The sequence below is a fragment of the Pezoporus flaviventris genome, unplaced genomic scaffold (genome assembly GCF_033815535.1).
Source record: "Pezoporus flaviventris isolate CSIRO_AGI_PZ_B2104156 unplaced genomic scaffold, CSIRO_AGI_Pfla_v1 ptg000001l, whole genome shotgun sequence".
NCBI lineage: Eukaryota > Metazoa > Chordata > Aves > Psittaciformes > Psittacidae > Pezoporus > Pezoporus flaviventris.
The window spans coordinates 25,382,210-25,407,190 of record NW_026892549.1 but is presented as its reverse complement, the minus strand read 5'-3'; the positions used below and the strand labels follow the sequence as shown (position 1 = coordinate 25,407,190).

Here is a 24,981-nt window from a genome sequence, read left to right as displayed (position 1 = left end):
AAGGCTTGCTTCAATCATCTTACTATTTTTGCCACCTGAGTCCTCAATGACTGCAGCTTTTGAATATTCATTATGGGAGGTAAAATAGCAGCAGTATTAAGGCCTGCAGGAGGATCTTTTACTAGGATGAACACAGAGCAAGTATCTAGTAAATAAGGAACCATATTTTTTCTACACAAGTATGAACAATCACCAGCTTGCCTTTAGACTGCTGTTTTTAACCTTTCTCAGTATTCCTAGTAGTATACTTTGCAGTAATGAAGATTAGCAGTCTGATTTCTTTCAGATAATAACCAAAAGTCTCCACAAATGAAACCAGTGTATTTTACAGGACACTAGTGTTTCTTTATAGACAGAAAAAAAAAAACCAAAAAACAAAACAAAACAGATTTTGCTGTAAAAATAAAATTCAAATTTGAAATGCAATTAGCCAAATCATATTGAATCTTTAGAGTGTAGCATAAAAACCAGATGTTGAGGTCCAGTAAGTGACATGCATCCATTGCTTTAGTTTTCATGTAACATGGTTAAAAGTAAAATAACATTTTAAATCTCCAAAACAGAAATTACTTTGAACACTCTGTATGTTATCTAAAAGGCAGAACACAGTGCACTGTTTGTCCACTGTTCATGGGCTACCAAACTAGGTTTAAAAAGTTGCTTATTCTGGAATGACTTTTAAGAAATGAGCAAGGATAGAGACCACAGTTATGTGACCTTAGGGACCTTTCTTTCCAATGCAGTAAAATCACAGGTTCTTGTCTGTATCCAAAATGCCCTGTACCTACACACCACCATATAGCTCTCCCTACTCTTCCTCCACATCTGAAAGATTTCAGAAGACTCACATAATTCTGCCTTTGTAAAGTTGTGGACAGAATAATGTTGTACTTGGCCAATACCTAGTTTTGAACAAAGCAGCACCAAATTCCCACTTCCCTATGTGCTACAGAAACTTGAATAAACATATTTCTGCTTTTAAAGACGTAAGGAGTACACCTGAATGACGCCCAGAGCATGCTTTCAACTATGGGGCATAACTGCAAGCAGTGAAAGGCCACATTCAGGCAGGTATCTGGAATTTGGCCCAGCTCTTCAGTGAAGCACAGGGCAGCAGTGAGAAGAGTACTGTACTACAGAAGCGCTCCTGGAGAGGGAAACTGGGCAAAGCTGCTGACTTAGGAGGGCTGGGGAAGGTATCTCAAGGAGGTTGGTGGAGAAACTATCCCATTTCAGCAGGAAATAGAAGACTGCCTCATGCCTATCTGAAAAAAAAAAAAACGCAAAGAAAAAGCACCCACGGCTTCACTTTTCACTTTCTAGCTCAGAAGCTGCCTCCATGACCTTGGAAGTTATTCTGTCTGAAGCTTAGTTCTTTCTCTGTAAAATAAAGTTGACATTGGTTCCCCTGTCTGACAGAACCCAGTTATTAGGAGGGAAGTGCTTAGAAAATACAGCAGGACCAGAACTGAAAAAGGGTTTTAAAAAAAAAAAATCAATAGTTTTCTTTTGAAAGAGGATCCCCAGCACATCTCCATCTGCATTTGGAAGACCCATGAGCCCTTGCTTTAGGAAACCAACTTCTTAATCTAGCCACAAGTGAAGTGAATGCTGCTATCATTCACTGCTTGCTAGCTAAACCTTTTAGCCATATTAGCCTGTAATTTATGCCTAAATAACCTCATTAGATGGAAACACAAATAATGAATTATAAACTGGTATATGTTTAAAACACTTGAAGCATACTTTTTAAAATGTTAGCACAGAAAGCAATATTCACTTATGCATCTTAAAAGCCCTAATACCACCTTATGCATAGGCCATATTCTATGCAAGTATAAAGCAGAACAAGCTTTTATTAATGAGAATAATTCTAACAAATGAGGATAAGTGAACTCACCCAATCCCTTGAGATGTACATAAGTGCAAGGATTTTATCTGTCAGCCAAGGCTGCTCCATCCCAAGTAACTAACTGGACCTAACATTTAGATGTTTTTATTATGTGGACTACAATCCCCACTTGAACTGCAGAGTCCAAACTCCTTGTGAACCATATTTCAGGAAGAAAAAAAAATTCCTTTTCAAGCTAGGATTTTGAGAAAATCTATCTTAGTAAAGCAACAGTCAAAAAAAAAAAAAAAAGTCTTTATAGTTGGAGCAATACTAGCAATACTAATTCAGGATAGTTTGTGTAGCTTGCAGGCTGCAACAGTCTCAAACAGAAAAGAGATTACAAAAAGGGTGTGATTAAAAGATTCAGATGCCTGTGGCAAAGAGACTGTACAACCTCTGCTTTTGGGGAAATGGTGAACTGGCATCATTCACTGGAAGGTGATACAGCACTGCCAGATGAAAGCTGGATGAAGTGTGAAGGTTTTCATGCCAGAGGTGTCATAACTCACTTCATAGAATCATAGAACCAAGGGAATTAGGTACTGGAAAACTTCATTAAGGGCTACTTTTCAGACTTCAGGAAAATAATTAAGCTATTTGATTTCACCCTTAATTACAAAGCTAATGAAATGCCAATGAGTGTTTCAGCACAATCCATAGGGTCCTGATAAAGAAATATAAACTGTATCTTACTTGAACAATGGGAAATTTACATGTCCTATTAGCACAAAGATAATGTCTACTTAGCTTCATCTACTCATGAAGTTGCAGTAATGGCTGAGAAAAGATCGTATAAACTTGAAAGCGAAGTGTGTCATTTGGTTTAGTATAAACTGCTAGTCCCACTTAAACCTAAATTCTTGACAGACAGCAAAATGGCATTAGCACAAACATTGAGACAGATCTTGAAAAACCACAAGCTACAGGGGGTAAAAAAGTGATCTAATTATTGGAGTTAATTTATCAGTTAGTCAGCAGTTTATGGAGCACAGATAGTACCATCACTTTTACTTTTTTCTTTTCTTTTAAATAATTATACAGCACAAGGAAAAAAAAAAGGTTGAGACAATCATGAAAATACTGGTTTTCTAAGAATATGCCAAAAAAACGGATCTATGAAAATCTAAGCTCTTCTAGAGAAGATCGGACACCATAGAAATGTTCAATATTTACACCGGATCACTATGGCTCAGAAATGGCCTACAATCACAGTAAACAAAGTATCTTTACATTTTCCCAAAGGTAAAAAAAAGCATTATAGGTAGAACAGAAATAGCAGAGAACAAAGGAAAGAAAAACACATGAAGAAAAATAGAGCTAATTCTTTTTAGGTTACACTTAATTTCTGATTTATCTGCTGTAGAACAAACGATTAAAAAGGGGATGGGAGTCTATCTTTCTGCCAATATAGCCCCCTGATGGGGGGCTGGATTATTTTGCTGAGAAAAGTGGTGGAAGTGAAAAGAGAAGAAAGAACATGACATACTAGACGTAAGGGCAATATTGATTTACCAATTTATGAAAATAACACTTTGAGACTTTGGATAAAGAAACCAAAAAAAAAAGCTGTGTGAAAGTCGGTGCACCCACAAAAGAACCCTTCAAAGGAATCTCTTAAGAGCTGTCTGCTCACATGTTGGACTAGCAGGCCTTGTGTCTGTCTCAAATAACAAACAAAAACCAAAATTGAGTCAACAACATTAAAAGCTTACTTAGCATCTAGTTTTACTTTTGTCTCATTTTCACACATCTGATGTCAGGGCAGGATGGGTCCATCTCCAAACATGCAGAAAATAGAGGTCCCTAAGTAGCAAATGAATGGAAAATAAGAACTGTAAGGCTTTTTTTGCCTGTTTTGTTGCACTGAGGTAGCACCCTCTCTTTTCCCTCCCCCCTTCCCCCACTTCCCCCCACCTGCTCTTCTAGCAGAATTCTGCTTTGGCAATAATAATCCCAGACAAACTCTGAGGAAAGGTGAGAGTCAGAAAGGGATGCGCGCACTACACAGAGAAGGGAAATAACTACATTGCATTTTATAGACCACTTCTACAGGGCTTATCTAGTCTTTGAACTTCCTGCGTAAACTTTGGAATTTTGTTGAGTTATGTTTCATTTCTGATTTGACTTCTTTAGGGCACAACACCTTAAAAAAAGCTTTGGAAAGGACACAAATTCACAGCCAGGTATTTGAAGCTGAGTGCATTTGTACTGTCCCATGAAGAGACTTACTGCTTTTTAAATGATCTTGCTGCGCTCACTGGGAATTTAAGCAAAAATGGTAGCAATTGTAATTGCAGAAACAAACAAAAAAACCAAACCAAACCAAAAACCAAACCGCAACCTGAGTGAAACAACCCACCCCCCAAAAACCTCACACACACTCGCCCTCAAACATCCACACAGAAAACAGCCATGGAATTTGGTTTTCACTACATGCTCTCCAGACGAATCACCCGCCTTCTGAGCTCAAAGCAGCAGTCACATTCAAGCTCTCAGAATTAAGTGCAAGATTACTATCCCTCTATGCAGGGATGACAAATTTTGTCTTAACTGACGAAGTTAAATCTTCCGCAGTCCAGCATACTTCCAAAACAAGGATGGCTGATGTGTCTGTGAATTCATCACTAACTTCCAGTTTGAGGGATGACATTTAAAGAAAGCCACCGATTTCAGTTTGCCTTTAAGACTTAAGTTGTAAATAGGGACAGTTCAAAAGCTGACTCAAGGCTCACTTAACCCGTGGCCCCAGAGGCAGAAAAAAAGTGGGACAATAAATCTTCAGCTGCCCCAGGCCATAGAGGCATGGTAAATCTGCCTGCAGAATGGGAGAGGGAAACAATGTGCTTATGCACCAGCAGATGAGAAAGTGACTGTAGAAAACTGCACAGGACCAAGGACCTGGAGATTATTATCTCTGACTTTCAAAACAAGATAATTTTGTTTGAGGCCTGCACAGAAAGAAAGGGAGCTAAGAGTGACAAATTAACTGCTCTGTAAAGATGGTGTAAAAAGTTTCATCTATGACTCACAACAAACTAAGAAAAGGATACTGCTGTGTATTATTTATAGAGGGACACTAATTGGAAGATAGATTTTGAGTGGGTTTGTGGATGGAATTGCTGAGGAGTCTGATGCAAGGAACATGGTAAGAGTAAGATACACAATCTCTAAATTGTTGCTGAGCAAACACTCAAAAAACTTTTTATTCTTCCTCCACCAAGAATAACATTGCTAAAAAACTATGCTTAATGGGAATGACTGAAATCATACACTTTTAGAAAAAGCTTTTCTACATTTTTCTCTGCAATTCAAATAACCAGGACTGAAATTCAGTATTGGTGTCTCAGGGATGCTGACAAAGACCACTCTATGAGATGGTAATAAATTGGTTTCAATTATGTTAAGGGGTGGAAGTAATAGTCAGGACTGATATTAGGTCATAATTAGTGACATATTCCCAAACCTGGTTTGGAACTACTTAGTAATGTTCTGAAACCATAAATTCAGTAGATGAACATTCTTCAGGTTCCTAGTTTCATAGTTACTCTCTATGTATCCCACCATGCTCTCCTAGTTTTACTACTGCACACCCCAGTATATCAGGGGCACTACGAAGTAGCATGGTGCTATGTGGCACCAAACTGAGAGTTTTGATTGGGAATTGTTAGATGCCTCTACAAATTACACCAACACAACCAGGGAAGTCTATCCCAGCATGTAGGATTAAGTGCAAAAGTAGGCTTTGTATCAGTTTTGCACTTCCGCACACATAATTTGAACACTGCCTGTGATATGATGGGAGGATCTGTCCCTGCCTGGTGAGCTCCAAAACAGAAATGCAAAAACCCATTCATCAGGATTTTATGGTTCAGCTACAAACTTCACCCTGAGTGGACAATGCCGCTGCATCTGTTAACTTCTGCTTCAACACATGAAAGCAGCAGCCAATTTGCTAATACATCCAGTGAAGAATGAGCCTGTAGAGGGGTTTCCTTCAACATAATGAAAGCAGGTATCAAGGGGGTCCGGTGTGGCTTTCAGAAGTGTCTCTGTCAGGTCATCCAGTCCCCAAAGAAAGAAGTTATTCTTCCCTGCTCATCTCAGATGGAAAACTCCCTGTCTCAGAGTTGTTTAAAAATAACCCAAACCAGCAGCAGGAAATGTCTTTGTGGTATTTCAAGTTACTCGGTATCAAGTCCCTGCCTGCTATCCCTTTTTTGGAGCACTAGCAATCTCACAATAGTAAAAGCTTTACATAGCCATACCACTGCAGAACTGCAATACCTGCAAAGGTGCCAATAAGCGAATCTGCTTAAGGAAATGAAGCTGCTGAACAAAGAGTGTGGTGGGACTAACAGTCACAAATAGATGTAACACCTTTGCCCATAATTAATATATCTAATTTTCCAATACCCTTTAATTAGAGTTCTTTGGTTTTTGTTAAAAAGGTTTCAGTCAAAAATATATACTTTAGGCTAAAACAGTTTGACTAAGTAAGCCTCTACATAAATCACTGCACAACGTATATCCAGGGCTTGTAAGGCTCTTTGCCTTAGGAAGATACTGTGACCATGAGAATATTATTTTACTTGCCCTACCATGACAGCCACAAAAGGAAAAATATGTGTAACTTTGGACAAAGGCAGCACTTGACTGCCTTATGAAATGGGTTATTTCCCTCACCCGCCTTCAACAGTGGGGAGCTGCCCTAAGTGACCTGGTGCCCATATATTTTCCCGTTGCCAAGCTCTGCACATCCAGTGCAGCTTACTTGTTGTTTTGTTTTGAAATAAAAAGTTGCTGAATAACAAAGGACCCATCTGCAAAGGTCACAGAAAAGGCTTTCTTTGAAGTTTCCAGCATTTCCCAGTTGCCCTGAGACTTCCAACTGTATAATTTTTTGCTGAATTTCTGTGGTACAAAAATACAGAAAGTACAAGGAAGAAAAACGGTTCCTTGGCTTGTTTTGTGCGGCAGCTAATTTTTAATTTCTCTGAACTACTTTCATACACAAAAATCCACTACTAACTTGCAATATTCCTGAGACAAAGAAAACAGGTGTGTAGTGAGCCAAAGCGAGCTGCAGTTTTGGTTCCTTCCCTGTTCAGTGCAACAGTTGGATGCTGGACCTAGGGTCACTTGACAAGCACAGAGGACGTATTTACTAACTGACTTAAATTGCAGACTTTCCATTTTAGCAAATCGAAGTGCAGAATTTTCAGTGAAGACCTCAGTTCCTACCAATATACACACAATTTATTAAGTTTTAAGGAAATGTTTAAAATAAAAAAATTAAAAAAAAAAAATTCCCCAATCTACTCCAGCATAAGAAACTCATTTAATTAGACTCCTTAATTATTCATTATTCCTTTTCCTATGTTCAAATGACCATCTTTGTCTCATTCCCAGAGGATGCTCTCCATAATTAAGTCAGGGAATCATTAAAATCTCAACATGCTGCCCGAGTAAGATTTCAGCAATGTGTTCTGCACAATCTACGCAGCAATGAATTGACTTTTATAGGAAAAAAAAAAAGTAAAAAGCAGGATCATTAGCAATCAGTAACAAGAGACAGAAGGTTATCAAATGCATGGCTTTCAGATGATGCTTTTCTCACTTTCTGTAAGTAAATTCATGTACAAGTTTACACTTAAAACAACGGCATGTGAAAATTTTCAATTTTCTGAAAATAACAACCAATATTATAAATCACTCATTTTACATTTTATTTGGGTGGGGAAGGAACTCCAGCTATCACAGCTTCAGTGTTAAAATTCTGCTGGAACAAACCCTTGGAGCAAGAAAGGTCACTACCAGAGGCTGGTCAAAAGCAAAAAAAAATACACTGCCACAACAAAGATTCATAAATGTTCTTAATGCATAAATTTCCCATAAAGCTATTAACGTCCACAGGAGGCCAAGTTCTTTCTTGGCCTGGCAAGAGTCAAAAAAACTACTCATCTGCATAATAATTATAATTATCACAGAATAGGTACATTGATGTGATTCCTGAAAACCCAGGTAATAGTAGTGCCCAATTCAGAAGAACACAGTAAGAGGCAATTCCTGCCCTGATCTGTTAGTAAGCTAAATACACAGTGTACAGGGTGTGAGGAGGAAATACTACTTCAGAAAGGGGCAACTGAATTGGAGATGATGATGTTGGAGGGGACTTGTTTTGTTTGTATTGTATGGCAAACAGAACATAAGTTAACAGACAACAAATATCATACTGGGGATGTAAAACCAGAAGTAGCAGCCTTGAAGACATAGGAAAGAAGGCTCTCTCTCTCTTACATGATTTTGCCTGGGTCTTAGCTGGACACTAAATTTCTAGGAAACATTCGTCAGCTGGAGATGTGAAGAATTTATTGCTTTAACTCTGAAATCAGTCTTCTTCGCAAAGCAATGCTGAATGCTTTTCTGAATCTGCGGTTAGTAATAAACAGCTTTGGACATGCACATTCATACACACTTAGTAAAGACAAATACCAGTCAGCACTGCAATCTTGCTCATTTGCCTGCCTCCTCCAGCTCCCACTTTTTTGCCCCAAAACCAGGCAAACCCATATGACTGGATGCAAACCTACAAAGAACTAAGGGTGCTTTTTACTTTTTTTTTTTTTTTCCCCTTTATCTTTCAGTTCTTGTGTTTTGTTTTATTTTACAATAGATTGCGGAGGGGCTGTGAAGGAGAAAGGTTACATGGAAGTTCTATTTGGAAAAAAATACCTTGTTTCTTTTCTAAAGATAGAATAAATTCTACCTGAAATACTTGATGAACCTAAAATTGAAATACTCAATATTACACACAGCAGAAGACAGGAAAATACAAGAATTGTGATCCTAGAATAGACATGGAACAGCTTAAAGTGCACTAAAATAGATAGGTACATAACAATGAGGTGAACTCCATGTAGTTTATGCTGGCACACTTGAACTACACCAGCTTAAGATAAGGTTCCTGCCAGTATAGCTTTTTGGGTTGTTTTGGGGTTTGGAGGGGTCTTTTTGAGACTTGAGAAATAGGCAGGACATCAAGATTGTTGAAGGGCAAACTTGGTTTTCAACTTGAAAGAACAGGGAGGGGAAAGAAAACTTGAAAGAGAGGAGGTAACAAAATTGTACACTGGTCCAGTTAACTTCCAGTAAAAGAAAACTTCTGTAGCAAGGAAGGTAATGGGAAGAACTGCAATCACTGGCTTTGTCAAGAGGAAACTTGATAAAATTAATTTAATTTTGTTTAATGAAAGGGTGACATGTATTTATACAGAAGAAAAGCAATACTTGTACTGGACATTCTCATAAGTAAGGTAAGTGACATGTGTTGATGAAAAGATTGTTAGATTAATCCAAGATCTGATAACTGAACTCCAGAATGAGATACTAGCATTCATTGTCAAAATGGATATTCTGCAAGCATCTGTCCTGACTTTGCTTATCTCCAGTGTTTTCATTAATGACTTGGGGAATAGAAAGGGTTGTTACCAATGCAGACAACAGGAAACTACAAGAAGTATATGCATGCTAAAGACAGATCAAAATGATAAGTGGGACCGGAGTAATGGGTTAGGGGTGAGAAGGGGGAAACACCAAAAGGAAAACAGAGTTTCAGTGAGAATGATAAGAAGAGAAAAACCCCACACTTGCAATAGGTTAGGCAACAAGACTGCTCTTCAGCAGTCTGGAGGGTATAAAACATTGCAAGTTCAATACGGGACAAAAGACAAACAGCACAGTAGAGTGTAGAAGTACAGCCTGCGCAATAAAACAATCTGCCATTTAGCATTTGCAAAGCTGCAGGTATACTATGACTGACTTGTGCTATTCTGTTTCCAGAAAGATATGAATGTTTGGAAAACAAGAACAGTTAGAAGTCTGTAAAACACATCCTCATTTAGCCTAAAGAAAAAATGACTAACAGAACATGGCAACAGTCCTCAAGTCCATCAAAGCCTGCCAAAATGCAGAAAGAAATAGTCTGTTCTCCAGTATTACTATGGATAGTAATAGGAGTAAAAAGTATAATTTGCAGCAACACAGATTTAGGTAAGATACTATGAACATTTTTTGCCATAAGAATAATGAAGTTCTGCAACAGAATGTAAGAAACTTGACAACTTCATCATAAACCTTTAGGAAAGGTGTACAGGATCCATACAACTACAGAAGCTCATGAAAGTCAGCAGGACAATACCAAAAGCAATAATACATGTGCGCATAGCTCTGATGAAGGCAAGTGCTGCACCCTATCAAAATGGTTCATGCAGTAAGTCCAGAGTTGGGAAATCAATAATATGACCTGCACTTACAAAATAAAGAAAAAAAAAGAGGGAAAAAAAACCACAAACAAACAGACAAAAAACAAAAAAAAAAAAACCCAAAAAACAACAACAAAAAACCAAAAACAAACCCAAACAACACCCCCCCCCCCAAAAAAAAAAAAACAACCCACAAAACAAAACCAGACCACAAAACCATCCCTGAGTCTGTGTCCTGTGGGTCACATAGCCTGCTAAACAGCACTCTGAATCAAGACCTCCCTGTGCCCTAGATAAACATGGCATCTACCTAATGCAACTTAATACATAAGTGAGCACTGGAAGACTAATGTGTAAGTAATTGCCTAAAACATTAAAATAACAAATAAGTTATCAAATGTATAAATTTTTATAAAAAAATCTCCCTGCCTACCTGCCAGACTAGAAACCTGAAGGAACTACATACTGCATATTTATGAGGCTAGTTATCTAGCTATTGACAGGCAAAGTCTCTGCAACATAAAATTCTAACTATGACCAGAATAGAAACTTTAAAGCTTTCCCTTCTAAAATACATATTTGGAGCCATTTAGCATTATTTAGCTTGGTGACATTAATCCTATGACTACCATACCAAGAGGACCACAGACATCCCAGCTTCCAAAAGTCTGTTCTTAGTTCAACCTTACTGTGACAGCACGAAACTATTTTATTGATTTCAGTGTTGTATGCTTTAATAAGTTTGGACAGTTAGAAATGTATTTTCAGTTCCTAATATAAAAATCTATGACCATTAGCATGCCTGATATTATCAGAAGCATTTGCTGCAGAGCTCCAAATGAAGATCCAAATCAAAAGAGAACAGTGATGTATCTGAATTATTCTGGTGAGCTTGAAAGTCTTAAGAATGTATTTTCAGTGTATCTAAAATAGAATAAAAATATAAAATCTACAGTTAGTTCATAGGTTTAAAAATGAAGAGGAATTAAACACAACAAACTACGTAGAAATATACAATATACTAAGAAGTTTGCTCTAAATTACAGGCACACAACAGAATTCTACTTTCAAGAAAACGAAGGGAGCCCATCACTTGTCTATTTAAAACTGAGCTAGAAAAATAAAGAAAGGAATTGTAAAGAGCAATTCTGCATTGCCAGGATAGTGGCTAAGAAGATCTAATAGGCTTTTTCCATATCTTATCATCACATTTTGATTACTTTGGTGTGAAGTCATCTATGGGGTCCATCTGTCAGAGAAGGGAAAGAACATCTTTGGTCACAGGCTTGCCACGAAGGCTTTAAACTAAAGTTGCCTGGGTAGGAGAACCTCAATCCATCCCACTCCTACCAGTTTGATGCCAGTGCCAAAAAGAGATGCCCAGAGCCTGCAGAAGGATCACAGGTCAGCAGGAGAGCACCTGAAGAGCAGCACAAAGGAATTCCAGCCACTCCAGCCCTTAAGTCAGCTTCATCAGGAGCCCAACTTAAACGTCTATATGCAAACACATATTGCATGGGTAATAAACAAGAGGAGTTAAGAGATGTGTGCATGCCTGCAGGGCTATGAACTTATTGGCATCATGTAGATGTGGCTAGACTGTTGGAATGGAAGGACAGAGGTTCTTCAGGAAGGACAGACAGGAAAGATGAGGAAGGGGTGTTGCTCTCTATGTCAATGACCAGCTGGAGTATATGGAGCTCTGCCCAAGGATGGATGAGGAGCCAACCAAGAATCTACGGGTCAAGATTAAAGGGAGGGCAGGGACAGATGACATTATAAGTGGGACAACAAGTTGTTCTGTTTTACCACACACACAAAATTGCAATTTTATACAGATTTTTCGTAGAGTCTATAATATTTTTGGTATTAAATTGCAAAAGCACTACAGAAAACTCCAGCTGTTTAGAGATATAAGATAGTTAATAATGTGTTTCTTCTAGATATATATTACATAACTTATACAAGGAGGAAAAATGTTAAAGTTTGTAGCCTTGGAGCTGCTTTCTAGAGTTAAAACACATATTGTGAAGGGTATTCGCTGGCTGCATGAAAACAGGCTAACCAGCGTGCAAGTTACAGAGGCCACAATTCAGTACAAATGCAGTTTGAGTTGCCGTGAAGTTTGGCAGATGATACAGATACAGTGATACTGAAAAAAACAAGTTTTGGACTGCATTACAAGAACTGTGTGTTTGTGAACAGTAAATGAACAATTTAAATACTATTTGGTGAAAAAAAAAAAGCAGCACTCATCAGAATCAGCTTGTTCACATAGGCTTCAGTGCGTAGGCTGAATAATTGTCTCACCATGGTAATAGCGTTTATGATAACCATGATCTCACCATTGCACTCAAAGATCCAAAATACTGCTGGTAGTCTTACAACCACAACAAGGCACACGGAGTTTTCTGAATTTGAAGAATATCCTACCCTTGGTGGTTAAAGCAGGCAGGGTGTAATCTCGTTATATTTCATGTTTTTGCTTTTAAAACACAGAACCTGTAAATTGTTTTTACTAGACAGAAAAGCACAGACTGGAATTGCTATTGTTATGAAATCACCTCGCATTACCCCATTAATTCAAAACAAATAGCAGTGCTCACAGTAGTAATAAAAACTAGCGGTGTTCACCTCAAAGAAAATAAACATTGAGATACAATTTTATTTCCTGTAGCTCATTTTTTCCACCTACTTTCAGCTTCAGCAGGTTACAGTGTACTCTGCACTTGGACCAGGGGATAAAACATGCCTTTTGTCATCACCAGTTCCCTCTTCATCCTGTCTTTCCGGAGGCCTGGAGCCATCTATTTGTAAGTATAGTTATATTGTTTTATCTAGTTTAACAAAGCAGTGAAAAAATCAACACCAGCCATATGCCTGGTTAAGCATGCAAACCCATACAAAAAGAAAACACCCGTTCACCAGTATTCCATCAACAATATCCAAGGCAAAATCCTGGGTATGAAAAAGAAAATCAGATGACAGTTTTCCATTCCTGATGGATAGAAGCAGGAAGAGCACCCATGCTGCAGTGTATTCCTACTATGTACTGACAAATGATCTGCCTTTGTCTCTTCTAAAAAAGGGTGGAAACTACTGTCTCCATGAGAAACGTGTTACAAATCTCTTTTTTGCTTTAGTAAGGCATTTATGTACTTAGTAGCATAGTAACTGAGTTCACCCACAATGACAGGCCAAGGGAGAGAGAAGCACTTTAACTTCCAACAACTTAAAAGCACTGGACAAGATTTTTCATGAGTATAAACTGGTGACAGAGAAGGCTGTGAACTACTGCCAGCTGGATTTCTATCTTACAGCCTCCTTCAACCTCACTCCCACGTGCTTTTAGCACTGGATACTCAGCGTCACCATCCAAAACTTTACAAAAGCATATCCATTCTGTTTAGTTTTTATGGCACATGAAGTCTCAGAAGGCAGAGTCTTACTGCAGAAGGGAACATCTGCCACAGTGCCAGCATGTGCCAGTTCCTGGAAGGCTGCTGGAGCCAACGCCGGGTCAGCCCAACCTCCACAACAAAGGCTGGCTACTGCTGACTGTCTACAGAAAAAAGAAAAGCTCTCTGGCAGTTTGTTGCTGTGCTGTCTGGAGTATAGACAGACCTGCCAGTACATGAAAGATATAAATAGAAGCCACTCTGAAGGATACACTTAAAAAAACCCTAAAATTATTACTATATGTATTACACTTTCAGTTGGATGTGCATGTTAATTCATTCCGCGTGTATTACAGGTACACCATCCAAAACTACACAGCATTTTTCAAATTTAAACAATTCAAATTTAAACAAGTTGTTCCCTGAAAAGCGGAGCTGATTAGGTCTGATTTTCCATAACACCTTTTGATCATATGTCTCCTCATTACTCCTTGCACAACTTGAGGTCCCCACCATTTCTTTTAGGCTACTGCCACTGCTTCCCTGCTGGTTCCTTCCAGCCCTTCCCCAGTTACCAGGTTGCCTACCCTCACCATGCCTCCAGTTTCTTTCCCACATCACTAAACCACCATAGACTGCAGTCCTCTTCCACATTCCCTAAGGCTCTCAAGGTGCCTTTTATGATTGCTTAACCCTCACTTCCTTGGAAAACTAGAGTTAAACTAAATACGCACACGCACAAATTGAAAAGCAGAGGCATCGTGGAAAACCTAGATCTTTTGTTAAAAAAGTAGAAAGAACAAGTCTTTCTCTGTACTTTCATACTTCACCACTACAGCACAGTTACAGCAACAGTGGGGACAGTTTCTGGAATAATAGCTCTCTGCATTTTGTTTATTTCTTTTTAAATTAATTAGCCCAGTAATATGTAAACAGGAAGATGAATTTTCAATGTCTTGCTTGGATAACCTTCAGGACATCTAGAAAAGATCACAGTGAGTCAGGCTGCAGCCCTCAGCATTCTCCAGTTAGCAGATTATTGGACAGATCTTCATTCTCTCGGTGGGGCAACTCCTATTTTCCAAGCTCCAACTATGATGCCAGAACTGGAAAGGTCCAAAGGGGATTCTGAAGCCAAAACCTATGGAGATTTAGAGTAACACAATCTCTCTTCTATAGGAAAAAAACCAATATATGAATACAGTAAATATTGCCAGGTCATTTGAAGAAGCTGATAAAACCCCCTACCTACAAAAAGGCACTCTCCATGTTCTGCTGCTCTCCAAATGGAAGTGTGGAAACACAGATGACCACTGCCTTTCAGAACATCATTAAAAAGTGCACTTAAGTCAAACGAAGGAAGATTTTATCAAACAGAGCCAGCAAGACATCACTCCCTGACCCAATAGAAGAAAGTATCGATAGTCTTCTACATTGCTTCTTGTGATGCTTTTCTAAGTGATGTTTTGGCATGTCAAAACCATTTTAAGAACTTCCAAATACAATTAGTATTTAGGAAAACCACAAATCACACGTATACAAGAGATCCCAATATACAAAGGGGTCCCATAGAATATTGAAAGAATTTTTAAAACTGCACAATCAGGTATTTAATACATTGGGGGGGAGGGGGGGGGGGGAAGCTCCAAGAACAAATCAAAGATATTCTTCACCCTTGTTATGAAGTGTTATCAAGTCTACTAAGGAAAACATCCAACTGAGATGTGGTGAGTAGTCACCCAAGTATATTGATAAGGACACAGCTTATTATCCCAGCAATGGGATCCAGGAACATAAAACTAGAATTCTGTGGAATTTTGATTTCCAAAGTTGCAAAATACTTTTGATTCTTTCATATTTGTTAGCATTTAAAATAACTTTCTAGGAAAAAAAAAAAAATCATAAAGCCATGCTTCTCTAGACAGTTTTTGATAATCCTATGCAAAAATCTGTGAGTAAAAGAACTACATTTTGGAAAACTATTTAGAAATTTGGACAATTACCAGCATCAACATCACAGAGAAAAAAAAAAAAAGGCTAAATTATATGCTCACTCACAACAGATGGTTTTATGAGCAGCAAATATTGAGGCTTGTGCTATACCTTGGTGCAAAATCAAGACCTTTAAATCAAGGGAGAGGAAGAAAGAGCTAGCTGGCATTTTTGTCTAAATTTCTTTTACAAGAAAAGAAGTAGGTGTCATGTTCAACTGGCTTAAATTCTGTCTACATGCCTGCACCTAGTATATCTTTCTCTTTAGAAAGCCCTGGCCAAGCATGATTTTATGATTTATCTAGAAGAGCTGGCAACCTTTGGTCATTTCCACAGAAAGAACGTCTAATGTCAATGCTTTTGCTTGGGCGTCTGACAAGCATTTTCATGAAGATCATGAAGATTTGCATGAATTGACATCTATTGGATCCAAAGTGACAAACACATGTATAAAGAAATTAAGTAGGCACGTAAGTCTGGAAGCAAAAACTGCTTTTGGAACCACAGATACTTTCTGAATTCAGAACTGTGCAGCAGTAAAATACACAATTTAACTGTACCTTGCACATGGAAATGGTATTTCCTTTAAATTGTAGAAAACACCAGTGATTCATTCCCTGATCATGTTCTTCATGTCAGACATGATTTTATTCACCTGTATCATATTCCCCTTTATTCATTCCTCTCTGAGCTGTAGAGACCTACTGTATTTAAATTCCCCTCATACAAGAAGTGATTCTTTCCCTATTTTTTTTAATCTATTCTCATTTTGCATTCTTTTGGTGAGGAGATACGGGTGATGGAGCAACAGAAGCTCTTCTTAATGCAAGAGCAACGCAAAATAATAAAGGAATATAATTTTGGTTTGTTCTGTCTTCTGCTCTAAATTATTCCCAATGTAATTTACCTTTTTGATCATTGTCCTGGTTTCAGCTGTAACAGTTATTTTTCTTCTTTCTAGTAGCTGGTGCAGTGTTGTGTTTTGTCTTTAGTCTATGAACAATGCTGATAACACACCAATGTTTTAGTTGTAGCTAAATAGTGGTTACCTCAATCAAGGACTTTTCAGTCTCTCATGCTCTGCCAGTGAAGAGGGGCACAAGAAGCCAGGAGGAAGCAGAGGCAGGACACCTGACCCAAACTACCCAAAGGGGAATGTCATACCGCAGCACATCATGCCCAGTATATAAACCGAGGGGATTATCCAGAAGGCCCAGATAGCTGCTCAGGTTGGGCTGGGTAATGGTTGGCAGGTGGTGAGCAATTGTATCGTGCATTGCTTGGGTTTTCTGAGCTCTCATTTCCTTCTCTTGCTGTTTCCTACTATTATTATTATTATTGGTATTCTTTCTATTATCACTATATTTTACTTTATTTTAGTTATTAAATTGTTCTTTTCTCAACCTGTGAGGTTTACATTTTTCTGATTCTCCTCCTCATCCTGCCCAGAGTGGGGAAAGGGGATGAGAGAGCAAACAGCTGCGTGGTGCTGAGTTACCAGCTGGGTTTAAACCATGACAATCATACTACCGGACTGTGAGCAGACACATTAAGAAGGTACCTGCATGTTCTAAATCACTGATGCTAAACAAAGAAGAAATCCAAAACACCAAGGCCCTGTTCAATTACTGAAATGTACAAGGATGATATCCATTAACAGATCACAAGTTCAGGAAGAATTGTATGTTTACATTTCACCTGCTTTATACAGGTGTGATTTAAACGACTGAATTTCATTTTTACCCCCAAATTGCAATGCTATTTCCAGTAGTACTCAGACTCTACAAAGGATATGAAATTGCTGGAAATTTGTGTATATTTCTATGCACAAAGTATACAATTCTGACTTCACTACAAGGGTGTACAAATCAGGAGTCATCCTACTGAGGCCAATGAAGTAATATCTAAGTGACTGATATAAAGTAAAGCAAGCCTAGAAGGATGTTCTGAAAAATGCCATGAAGTCGAGAATGAAATCATCTGCAGAAGTCATATTACAGAAGAAAGGCTGAGAGACAGACATATGAGTGCTCGTTCATTTCAGGACAAGCCTGACTTGGAGTTTCTGGAAATGAAATAACAGAAGCCAGCAAAATCTTGGCAGAGGCATGAGCAACAAGATATTCTCTGATCCAGGGGTTAGGCAGCATCCTAATACAGTGCTGGGACTTGCTTGTATTGTTAAAACCATCAGTTAAATACAAATCAGTTGGAAAGTCACCTTAAAGTTAAAAGGCTTTCCCCAGTGATCATCTGAAACAGGCGACAGGGCACAACATGTCTAAAGAGGAAGGGTTAAGCATTTCAAAAGGTAAACTTTGGCCTCTATTCTACAGACAATCCCCTAGCTTTGCAATAATCTGACTTCTGGATGACTGAGCATAAAATCATTCTAGGTTGCTTCCAGAGACTTACGGTAAATTGCTGCAGTTTTATGTTAATGACTCTCTGCATTCTTGACCAGGTATTTTCTTAAGGTTTGAGATCTGTCTTTTCTTAACTGCAAAAACCAAAGCTAACTGATGCCAATACCATCGGGAGGGGAAAAAAAAAAAAGAAAAAAAAGGGTGAAAACAGAAGAGAGCTGACGCTAATTATTAGAAAAACACAGCTATAACTGGGTAGGACCTGCCTTGCTTAAATTAATCTAAATTTTCATCAATGTTAAGAGACAAACCTGAACTACTGTTCTGGCTGTCTTTTAGCCTTTACAACAATAACCAGGTTTTTGTTTCTAAAGTTTTGTGCAGTCACTTCTGATTTGACTGTACGTACGTATCAGCCTGATGACTGCTGAGCTTACCCTTTAGGTCCTCTCTCAGGTACAAAAGAGAAGTCATTCCTTGCAACTACACTCAAAACAGTCTGAACCCAGGCACCTCCCTTCTGCCTTCTCCAGTATGCACACTTTCCACAAGCCTAACTCTAGCCATCACAGGTCACAAGACACAGCAAACTTCAACTTCATATTCAGAATGAATTAATCCAACTCAGAATTTATTCACTACATCAAAGCAAGAAATAAAGTTATTGTCATGATTGGGATTTCAAACTCACTTCATAAAAAAAAGGCACTGCAGCAAGGAGCACATAAAACCAACTCTCTTATGCTCAAATTTGAAGGCAATATTTTGGGCTGGATTTGTCATTTCTTTTATTATTGTTAAAACAAACTCATCCAACCTGGACCAGCAAGAACAATGGTCTTAGGCTTTCCTGATATTTTTAGTATTTCTCAGGGAAATTTTGAATTACCTAATGCCTCATTTATCTTTTCTTTGGCAAGGAATAAAGTTCTAGCAGGTGCAAGTCCAGCAGCAGACACACTAATAAATTCAGACAGCCTAGTGACTACCACTATCTTATACACATCTGATAAGGGAAAAAGCTGACTTGACCCTACCCTCTGGACTATTTGACTTTTCAGGTCACTTGTTAGTCATGGTGCTCCTAGGATCAAGAAGTGAACACTGGGGGTCTAAAAAATAAATAAATAAATAAATGTGCAAAATTATAAAAATTATATCATATATACTATAAAAAAATATTTTATATATATAAAATTTATAGATATGTATATATATCAAGATATATATAAATAAAAGAGCGAGATGACATTCCCCCAAAAGACAAGTCCTCAATTTTCAAGGTGCAAAGCCATTGTAAGAGCAGAGATTAAGTTTCAACTTAGCCACTCAAATCCTGGCCCTAGGCAGAATATTTCTTCCCCTTTTGGATCACACTGTTTTTAGGACATTCTGTTCCCATTGGCAGCTGCAAAGAAGTTGTGTCATACCTGGCACAGATAAAGCCATAGCCAAACAGTCAAGGCCATGTAAGAAGGGAGAGGAGGCAGTGAAGGGAGTCAAGCATGTCAGAATGTGCCCTATGGGCATACTCACTAAAGAACTACATCAGCAAAATATTTCCAGTTGGTATTGCAGATTAACCAAAAAGTAAGAAATTCAGTGTAATTTATGAGTGACTCTGATATAAAAAAATCACCAAAACAAACAACCAAACCTGGTTTTACCACAGAATACTCAAAAAGACATTAAGAATCAGTAGAAATACATATTGCACCAACTACCCTCTATCAATATAGATTTCAAGATACCCGTGATCAAAAGTGATTTTTCACTTTGATGGTGATGGTCACTATGATGACATCTGTCTGGAATGAGTAAAGTGTCTGTTACTATTTTCAATACAGACTATTTTATGCCTCAATTGCTCAAAAAAAAAAATTACATTAAATCTAGACTTGGCAGGCCAATGCTGTAGCCAAACGTGGGTTAATAGAGTTGTCAGAGTGAAAAACATCTAACAGATAAATAAAAAAAAAGGAAAAAGGAAAATGGAAAAAGCTCACAACAACATCTGATACTAAACCTATCCACAAAGTTTACATTTAATCCATCTATGACCTATTTAGGGAGATACAAAATGGTATTTATTAACCAGCTTTATTGTCGCACTTGTACATTATCCAATCCAACAAGCAATCGTTGCTTTTTCTCTCAAACTATAAATATCCAGGCAGGTATAAAAATTGTTAAAAATTAGCATTCTTGTTCATGTAAAAGTACAGGTAATCATCACATTCTTCAAACACCATGTCCACAGGCTTTGGGATCACTAGGACACTTCACCTCCCCAAACCTGCAATGCCAGCCCAAGCACTTTGAAGACTTAAAAGCTTGTGCCAACCTGTGGCCTTTGAATCACCTGCGGAGACAGCCTTCCAGCTGCTTTCATGTAGTTGTAAGAAAGCATATGGAAAAGCTTTCTCTACGGCATATATGACCCTGTGCAACCCATTGTCCTAGTTTCAGCTGGGATAGAGTTAATTTCCTTCCTAGTAGCTGGTGCAGCGTTGTGTTTTGTCCTTAGTCTGAAAATAACATTCTCAGTGATAACATCGGTTATAACACACCAATGTTTTAATTATTGCTAAGTAGCTCTTACTCTAAGTCAAGAACTTTTCGGTCTCTCCTGCTCTGCCAGTGAGGAGGGACACAAGAAGGGAGGAAGCAGAGACAGGACACCTGACCAAACTGGCCAAAGGGGTATTCCATACCACAGCACATCATGCTTAGTACATAAACAGGGAGGAAGTTACCTGGAAGGGACTGCTTGGATTGGGCTGGGTATTGGTCAGCAGGTGTGAGCACATGTATTGTGCATCACTCTTCTCTTTTCTTGGGTTTTACTTCTCCCTCTCTTTTTGTTATCTCCCTTTTCATTAGAACTATTACTATTAAAATATTTTACTTTATTTAAATTATTAAAGTGTTCTTATCTGAACCCATGGGTTTTACCTTTTTCTGGTTCTCCTCCCCATTCCACTGGAGTGGGGGAAGTGTGGAGAGAGGTAGGGAATGACTCAGCAGCTGCATGGTACTTAGTCGCTGGCCAGGGTTAAACCATGACATCCATATAAATTCTCTTCTGGAGCAGCAAGCTCAGCTGCTTGGAGAAATTCAAATAAATGGCAAGTTGCTGAGCAGAAGTCAATGCCGCCCTCAGTTGAGGGGAACACTCTCAGATCCCTGTCTGAACAAGACTCAGTAGGACACACTGCTTTAGGACAACTTAATTTGACAGCTCAGCAATGTCAGCCAGGGCGCTGAGAACAGTGAGCACTCAAAGCAACAATGCCCACTCCCACGGTTCTCCAGCAAAGACAGCTGGAGAAGGCAACTCCAATTCAGCGATAAGATGGGATTCCTTTTCTCCATTTCCAGGTTAGATAGAAATCAATGCCACTTAGACTCAGTGGAGGTCCAGAAAAGGACAGAGGTGCATACAAGTCTGGAAGCACTAGCACCTCTAATTATTAAGGAATTCTTCTCCATATGGCCATTGCTGGTATTGTGGGATTCCTTTTCCACCTGCAAACGGGTGCAAGGATCCATCATTATAATCCTGAAGATGAAAGAGGTGCAGACTATGAAGAAAATTATTTGATTCATTCCTTCTAATGATGACCTGAAGCATAACCACCAGCCAGTGACACCTGAACGTATCTGTCAGGAGTATCTGACCAAATATCAGTCAGCTAGTTTATCCCAGGTACTCACAGTAGCTAAAACCATGAATAGGGTGCAACCATAACACCAATGATAAGATGCTGATTGACTTCACTGGAGTCAGGAACCATGAGAAAGCCAGAATTAGCTGAGGAAGGCACAAAAATGTAAGTTTAGAAGAACAGGAGAAAACAGGGGTTTTACATCCAGCCAGCCAGCCAGCACATGGAATGATCAATAGTGTTTCCCTGACAAGTGGATGCTGCAGTCAGCAGAAATTGCCAGTCATTCCTACGAAATCTTTCATGCCCATCTTGATTTCAGGGAATTCTATGAATTTTTTAAAAGTTAATAATTTTGATGCACAATAAAATATATCAAGTAAAAAAATAGATTGTTAATGTAAATATTTCATCAGTAGAGTTCTGACACAGAGAGTTGTAATAGGGGAAAAAGTGAAACTAGAGAGTAACTCTCCAAAGTCCCACCAGGTACCTGGAGCGTAATTCTTAATTGTAAGCTTTCCTTCCAAAGGCAAAAAATGGAAACCCATCTCACATGCATACAGCCTTTCGAAATAATGTATTTAACTGCATGACAAGCACTAATAGAAGTTACCCTGATAAATTCCAGCATATCTACTTGCAAAATTAGGTAGCTAAACCCACAGACTTTTTCTCTTTTTTCCTTCTTTTTTTTTTTGTTGATTTGCCAGCAAAATTAAATGAGATTTAAATAAAGAAAAAAAAATTATTACACAGCATAATATACAGACAAAGAGATGATTCTGATGCACTACCATCTTGTGGACTATCTAGGAAAAACAGTAAATGGAGTTTCATATATGCAACCAATTCACGCTCAGAGTATATACTAATCTGTGAAGAGAGCTCTAAAACTGCATTGGGTAATTATTACACAAAACTAGGAAAGTTTCATGGTTTCATATGGTTTGGCAGATGGCACCACACCTCTTTTTGACAGCTTAGTACCACCGGGTGCTATCACCACCCTTTCCTGGGAGAAAGCTCTCACCAAAACTGCAAGATTACAAAGGGCAACTGCAGAAGATCCGTGAAGCACTGTGCTGAATACAGCTTCCCTGCTGCACAATTCCGGGCTTTCCCCTCTGCATGTGAGGGAGTTTTCGCTTGTGGCTTCAAGGAGTCACTGAAGCCCAGCACTCAATGTCAATAGTGAGGATTTGCTTAGGTTGGTTAAGTTAGCAATGTTTTACAACATATTTTCATGTATATACATGTGAACATATAAATGTAATATTTGTGAAAATGCATTAGGACCTTGTTTACATATTGTGAGTATACAAACACTGTTTGTGTGTGTATGTGTGTACACATATATATACGCTATATATATATATATATAAATATATATAAAAACTGTCTCAATCATGCCTGCAACCCATTATTGTGGGTACTACCAGTGCCCCTCTACAGTGTAGCTAAACATCCATGATGAATCATTGCTCTGCATCTCTCTTTCCCATAAGATATTTCTTGTGAGTATCAAAAAATATGCTAACAAATTTTAAACTGTGGAGTATGACATGACCTTTGAATTTAACTGAGTGTAGTGAAACAGGTATATGAAGAACAAACCCACATCAGACTTAGTTCACTACCTTGTGATATTCGAGTTTTCCTGTTAACAGTGAATCAAATAGCACATTTTTTAAAAGTGCTAAGAACATTAAATACCTAAACATTGATACAATCTGCAGAAGATGGCATATTTAAAAACATAGTATAATGCCAGAGTCTGGTTGTATTTCTATAACATCAGCAGTGTTAAAACCACAGCAAAGTAGGAACACAATTATTTGCACTAGTTTAATTCAACTGCTATGTACAATTATGTGGTAGTACTTGAAAAGTACCTTGAAACAATACAGAATTAAGATTTCACTTTTAAGCTATGAAAGATTAATCACCAACAAAATCCAAAGATTTCACAGTATCAGTGCCAACTAAGAGGGCAATTGCCAAAGCTCTTTAGGTACGCAGTGATTCAGCACAGCTCCTCTTTGGGCTTTCCTGATGAGCCCTCAGTAGAGCCTTTGACGCTCTCTCTGGGTCAAGGCTACAAGGATCTCATTGTTACAGGAAAGCACAGCTTACCTTTGATTGATTCACTGAGTCTGGCTCTGAACAAAGCAAAGGCTGAGGCAGATTAATCAATACTGATAAAAAAATACATTAAAAAAAAGCCAAACACATTTACACTATCTTCTTTAAAACTGGCTACATCCCTTTCTGCTGAAGGTTAAATTATTCTTCTTTGTGGTGCATGTCTAAACATCGAGCAACCCCTACGACACCACCATTCAGGCTCACTTCTGATCTCTCACATAAAGATGCAAACAAGTTACTGCATGACTAGATGAATTTTGGTAAATGGCACCAATTGGCTCTTCTGACCAAGACTAAATCAGAGATCAGAGCCCCACCACCTGCGAAGGCAGACCACACACATGCACAGCTGCCTTACTCACTCCTCTGACAGAGCTTGGTGTTCCACGTAAACACATCACAGCCACTACCAACAACCTGCTCCCAACTCAGCAGCCTTAAAAACCAGTATCCCATTCAGGGATATAACAGAGGCAGCTGTTTCTTTTACCAGTGTCAAGGTGATAGCCTAATCCTTTATCCTTCCATGATGATTCCAGATCCAAAACTTTCTTATTGTTCCAAGTATCACTGTTCAGTTCCTCATCAATTTTGAGAAATACTCTGTGGTTTCCCTCTCACTTCATTTGTACAAAGTCCATTGCTAAACCTCACTTATCCTACTTGCCATGATCACACTACATCCTTGAAACCCCCTACCACCCCTTCCCTTCCCTAAGCCCCATTTCAGGGGAAGGTGAGATACTGACCTTGAGAACAAACAGAATCTCCAGACTGTCTACTTATATTAATCAATACAGTACAACAGACCTTTTGTAGCAAATTTTATAAAGCTAGTCACCATGATATCTTGAACTACAGCTCCAGAATTGCTGAACACACAGTAGATTCACAAAACCCCCCAAAAAAATGTTCTTGTTCAAAACCACATCACCCATTGCAGCAGCACCACAGTTTCTGGTAGCTATAAGACAGACACCTTAAGACACAAGGAATTACTTTAAGCAGAACACTGTTCAGCGCCGGTGTCCCAGACATAAGAAGGGCATGCACCTGTTGAAGCAAAGCTGAAGGAGGGAAAGAAAGATGATCAGAGGAGCACCTCTTCTAGGAAGAAAGGCTGAGAGAGCTTGGTTTGTTCAGCCTGGAGAGGGCTCCAAGGAGACCTTAGACCAGCCTTCCAATACCTAAAGGGGGCTTACAAGGAAGCTGAAGAGGGACTTTTTGCAAGGGCATGTAGGACAAGGGGGAAAG

At 38.6% G+C, this 24,981-nt stretch overlaps 1 protein-coding gene across 1 annotated transcript in view; it reads right to left on the bottom strand.

The window, feature by feature from the left end:
- ANK3 (ankyrin 3) overlaps positions 1-24,981 on the bottom strand; it is a 379,207-nt gene that overhangs the window by 210,346 nt on the left and 143,880 nt on the right. The gene's annotated exons all lie outside the window — the stretch shown is intronic.